The sequence below is a fragment of the Fukomys damarensis genome, unplaced genomic scaffold (genome assembly GCF_012274545.1).
Source record: "Fukomys damarensis isolate Sample0158 unplaced genomic scaffold, DMR_v1.0_HiC HiC_scaffold_24, whole genome shotgun sequence".
NCBI lineage: Eukaryota > Metazoa > Chordata > Mammalia > Rodentia > Bathyergidae > Fukomys > Fukomys damarensis.
The window spans coordinates 41,214,604-41,220,670 of record NW_022900936.1 but is presented as its reverse complement, the minus strand read 5'-3'; positions in this window follow the sequence as shown (position 1 = coordinate 41,220,670).

The window sequence follows — 6,067 nt, the reverse complement described above, 5'->3', positions numbered from 1 at the left end:
ACAGTGACAGTTGGGTAGATGGAACATAGACCATTTGAAATATACAGCGTAAAAGTATTTTCTAGTTGGCCCTTTGTAGAAAAAGTGTGCTAATCCATATTTTAAAATCTTTGTCTAAGATATAGACAAAAACCTGCCTGGGTGAATCTGAGAAAATGGGTGGTTATTTGTGAGTGAGAGACTCTGTGTGTGTGTGTGTGTGTGTGTGTGTGTGTGTTTGTGTTGTGTGTGTATATGGGTGTATGCTTCTTTTGCATTGTGGTGGAACTACACAAAGAAACTCTTTTATGGGAACCTCATGGAAGTCTATTTCAGTTAGGATTTTCAGGGGAAACAACTTTATTAAACTTCAGTTGGGTTTGTTTTAGAAGAGTTTAGTGCAGCCTGACACTTTTTCTGTACACACCAATGAGACTTCAAAAGGGCATCACATTTTATGTTGAAACATCTATTATTATTTTGGACAAATCCATTTACACAGAATGACAAGTACAAACATTCTCATGTACACCCCCATGTCCACATGCATGTACATTTTTCTATAAAAAATGTATTATGCTCTGTATTTTTATTGTTATTCATGACATGCACTAACACACATACTTCTCAAATATGATAGGTAAATCAACCTTGATTCATTTTAACTTTCAACACAGCAAAGTTTATAATTTCTTTGTGAGACTCAGAGACTCCCCATGTGAATTTAATCCAGTCTTTATAGCTTAGTGCAAATATGAGTATCTAAAATGCTGTGGATTTAAGTGAATTTGAGTTCTGTTATGAAAAGTTTGAGCATTGTTCTCAAAGGAAACACTTCTTGGCAGAGCTTCAAGGAAAGAATGTGTGATTGCTTAAAGATTAGAAATTCTGATTGCATTACACTTTCATCATTTTGTGAGATAGGCTTGTTGTCATTGCTGTGTTGAGAAAAAGAAAAGGTGACAGATCTATACCCAAATTTTCCTGAAAGCCTAAGAAAGATGAGGCCATATATTTATAAATAGTGATATATTTTTAAGCATCGGGTAGTAACAATAGCGAAAGCATTTTTTACTTGTTTTATACTTTAGCATAGTGAAAACATTTGGTGCTTTTATTGATTATCATTTAAATAAACATTGATTATTTTAAGTCTTATTAGAGAAGTTGGCAAGAGCAAACAATACCAGGTTTATTATCTCTATCTTGGAAAAAAGGTACCTGGTCCCTCATTTTTCTTAAAAAATACACACATTCAGCGGATCATTTATAAAGAAGAGCAATATATATAAGGCTGTTGAAAAATACTCTTCATGGTTTGGATCTGAAATGTATTCCCATATTCTTACAAGTTCAGAGTCATGTTTTCTGGAGTGGCAGTTGAGGTGCAGGGCATTGTTGAATGAGTTCATAGTTGAATGTTCTATGGGGACGTGGGATCTGTGAGGATGGACCTGAGGGGGCAGCTCTGTGGAGGCACGGCCTGGAATGTTGATTCTTGTCCCCAAAGTCATCCTTATTTTTCTCCATACTTCTCGGATGTCATTGGTTGAACAGCATTCCTCTGCCAGGCCTTGTGCTTGGTCTTTCTTCCACTATGCCATTTCTACTTTAAAGTCAGCTGACCATGAACTGAACAGCCCCCAAAATTTCTCCTTTAAATTGTTGGTGTCAGGTATTTTGTATCAGTGATAGGAATAGTAACTAATACGTTTCCTATGTCTATTTATAACTTGAGAAATCATACACTTAAAACCATATATTCTACCTGTTGTTAGAATAGTAGACATATTTATAAACAACTGTGAATTCTTTGCCATGAAACATATTGTATTAAGCACTAATTCTTCTAATTTTTCTTAAGTATGGAATAAGTTAAGATAAATTATGCTTAATATTTGGTATTTTATTGTCTCTGTATAATTACTAACTTATTCTTCTACCTCTGAGATACTATTGACTGATAATGTTTACTATTATAAAAAACAAACAATATGGTAAAGGTAAAGAAATTGTGTTTTATTTATGATAAGAAATTTATGTATATTAAAGGTCATGATTTTAGTTTGTTTTCTGATGCTATAACATAATATATATGACTGAATCACTTATAAAGAATACAGGTTAAAAAAGAATACAGGTATATTCTGTCTCTTAATGAAGCTTGAAAAATCCAAGATGAAACAATTTCTATTGAGAATTACATCTGATATGTTATCTCGTGGTAGAAATCAGATGGCAAGTGGACTTGTGCAAGAGGAACACATGAGAAAGAATGGAGTGTGTGCCAGATTCACTATATAATAATTCTTAAGACTGCATTCATTTATTTAGAGGTATGGTCCCCATATCTAACTTCATCTTAAAGGGCAGGCCTCCCAGTACCTCAATGTAGTATCAAATTTTAACATGAGCTTTTATGGGGCTAAATCACACCTATAACATAATGGACATTAAACAAAAGAGTCATATGACAGAGTGGTAATGGCAATTAACTAAATATTAGATTCAACATAGCGGGGCTGAAAGGTGTTTCTCTGTGCTAGAGCTTTTCTGTAATACGTGTGAGACATTGGGTTCAATCTTCAGCACTGAAATAAAATAAACGAGTAAATAATTGAAAAATAAAGGAAATGTTACACCTAAAAATGGTGGAACTGATACAAATCTGAGTAATTTTAAAAATGGCATTGCTAACCCTTCAGAAAAACTTTAATTGTATTGATATTTTAGATTGAGCTTTAATGGTGTATTAAATTTTTAGTGTGAAAAATAGCTTTCATTTTTATTTCTGAAGTGATAAATGAATCTAATACTTTAAGAAACATATAGAGGTTTATAACACTGGAAAAGCATTATATAACATCTTCATATTAGAAGCTTAAATGCAAAAGCAGTTATCCTTAAGTTGTATATGAAAATAGACAAATTTATACTTTAAATGAATAAAACAGTTACAGAGTTAAATGACACAATATTCTCCATTCATTAGTATAATGCTAAAGAAATATTTTTTTAAATGTATAATGTCAGAAGCAAATGTTGCAGTAATTACAGTAGTATTTTAAGACTGCTAGATATGGATAGTATAGAGAATAAAAAGTATAGATAAATATGGACAGAGCTTTATCACAGAAAGTCAGTGTCACCTATTTATGAAAATGCATTTAGAAAGTACACATTTAATAACTGATCATTATGATAGCATATATTGTTTAAAAATCAGTTTCCTCTAGGGCTGGGATCAGTGGTGCCACACTTGCCTTGCAAGCACAAAGTCATGAGTTTGATCCTTGGTAATGCAAAAAAAAAAAAAATCAGTTTATCATCTTTTATAATGCATGCTATGGAATAGAAATGAATTTATTTGTTTATTTATCTTTTCCTATTAAGTTCATTGGTACAATTTAGGTACACAGTAGAGTTACATTCATCATTGGGATCGTGTACCTTTACATGATGTATCTTGGTTCTTATTTTTTCCCATTCCCCTGCCTGCCCTTCACCCTCTCCACCCTTCCTTATTTACAAAGGTTTTATTTTCATTTTTTCCCTTTTCTTATATGTTTTATTTTCCCTTCCTACATTTCCCCTACTGCTCCCATTTTAAACCTTTTCTTCCTATTGCACAATATCAATTATACAGTCAATTTTTCTTTACACTTTTAATTTTTCAATCCAGAGAAACTTTGGTATTTACACATGTGTATTATTATTTTCACTTAAGAGTATGGCCTCAATGTGCATTCACTTAGCTATAAATGTCTCTAATTTCCCATTCTTTATGGCTGAGTAGTACTCCATTTCACAAAAATCCCACTTCTTTTTTATCCAGTCTCCAGTTGATGGGCAATTAGTCTGTTTTCAAGTTTAACCTATCACAAACTGTGCCACTATAAACATAGGTGAGCATATAGGGCCGGGGGTTTGGCTCAGTGGTTCCACCCCCTGCCTCACAACTGCAAGGTCCTGAGTTTGATCCCTGGTACCCTAAAAATAAAAAAAATATAATCATAGGTGAGCATATATTGCTGTGGGATGATTCTTTTAATTCTTTAGGAAAGATACCCAGCAAAATAATAGCTGTGTGAACTAGGACTTCTAATCCTATTGTTTTAGGTATCACCATATTGATATCCATAGTAGTTGCACCAGTTTGCACTCCAACCAAAAATGGAGAAGGATTTCTTTCTTCCCACAATCCAGCCAGCATTTCTTATTGGTTGATTTTTGATAGTAGCCATTCTTTCTGGGGTGAGGTGGAATCACAGTGTTGTTTTCATCGGCATCTCTCAAATGACCAGTGATATTGACCATTTTTTCATATATTTATTTGCTGCTTTTCCTGTGTCTGAGAAATGTCCGTTCATTTCAGATGCCCATTTTTGAATTGGGTCTTTATATTTTGGGGATCTGATTGTTTTGGTTTCTTTATATATTCTAGATACTAGAGCTATGAGGAACTGCTGGTAAAATTTTTTTCCACCTTGTAGTTTGATTCTTAGTTCTATTGGTGGTTTCTCTTACTCTTCAGAAGCTTTTTAAAAAGATAAGATCCCAGTTGTGCTAGTTTCTGTGCTCCTGAGGATTTGTTCATAAAGTCTTTTCCTATGCTATATCTTCAAGAGTTTGACCTAACTTATCATCCAGCAAGTTTAGTGTTTCTATTTTAATATTTGAATTTTCAATCCACTTGAATTTTAGTTTAGTTCATGGTGAAAGATATGGTTCCAGTTTTAATCTTGGAGAGTTGAAGCCCAGTTTTCCCAACACCGTTTATTAAGAAGGCTATCTTTCCTCCAGTGAGGATGGTTGGCTTCTTTTTCAAAGATGAGGTAGCCGAGTATGTCAGGAGTTGTTTCTGCATCTTTTAATCTATTCCACTGATCCCTAGGTCTATTTATTTTCCAGTACCATGCTGTTTTTATTACACTGGCTTTGTAGTATAGTTTCAAATTGGGGATTGAGACAACCCGTGCTATGTCTCTGTTGCCTAGAATTGCTTGGGTATTCTAGGTCTCTTCAGATTCCAACTGAATTTTTGGTTTGTTTTCTCTAGTTCTATGAAATATACTGTTGGTACTTCAATCAGTATTGCATTGAATATGTATAGCAGTTTTAGAAGTATGGCTATTTTCACTATATTGGTTCTACTTAACCAGGAACAAGGGATGTCTTTCCATTTTCTTATATTCTGTTTGATCTCTTTTTGCAGAGTTTTGTAGTTCTCAATGTAGATATCTTTTACTTCCCTTGTTACACTGCTTCCTGGATATTTCATTTTCTTGGATGTTATTGTGAAAGGAATTATTTCCCCTATTTCACTGTTAGTGCGTCATTTGTGTACAAGATGGCTTTTGATATTTTAGTGTTAACCTTGTATCTAGCTGCTCTACTGAATCTGTCAAGTCTAGAAATCTTTCGGTGGAGTTTTGAGTCTTCTGTATACAGTATCATATCATCAGCAAATAATGACACTTTAAACTTTTCCTTTCCTATCTTTATTGCTTTTATTTCTTTCTCTTGTCTATTTGCTGTGGCTAATGTTTCCAAAACCATATGGACAGGAGTGGTGATAGTGGCCATCCTTGTCTTGTTCCTGATTTTAATGTGAAGGTTTTCAATATTTGACCATTTAGTATGATATTGGCTGTTGGTTTTTCATAGATAGTTTTTATTAAGTCAAGATAAAGATCATCTATCCAATTTTCTGCAGGATTTTATCATGAATGGGTGCTGAATTTTGTTGAATGTTTTTCCTGCATCTACTGAGATGATCACATGGTTTTTGTCCTTGTCTCTATTAATATAGTATATTACATTCATTGATTTACTTATGTTGAGCCATCCTTGCTTCCCTGGGACAAATCTGAATTGGTCAGAGTATATGATCTTCTTCTTCATCTGTATTTTGTTTGCCAGTATCTTACTGTAATGGACCATGAGAAATCAATCCTTTATGATGCAAACAAGAATAATATAAGATTGATAGGAGTCCATGAAAAAGCAGGAGAAAATACAAATGTTATAAAAAATGTGTTCACAGAACTAATGATAGAACATTTCCCAAACAGAGCAAAAAATTCGC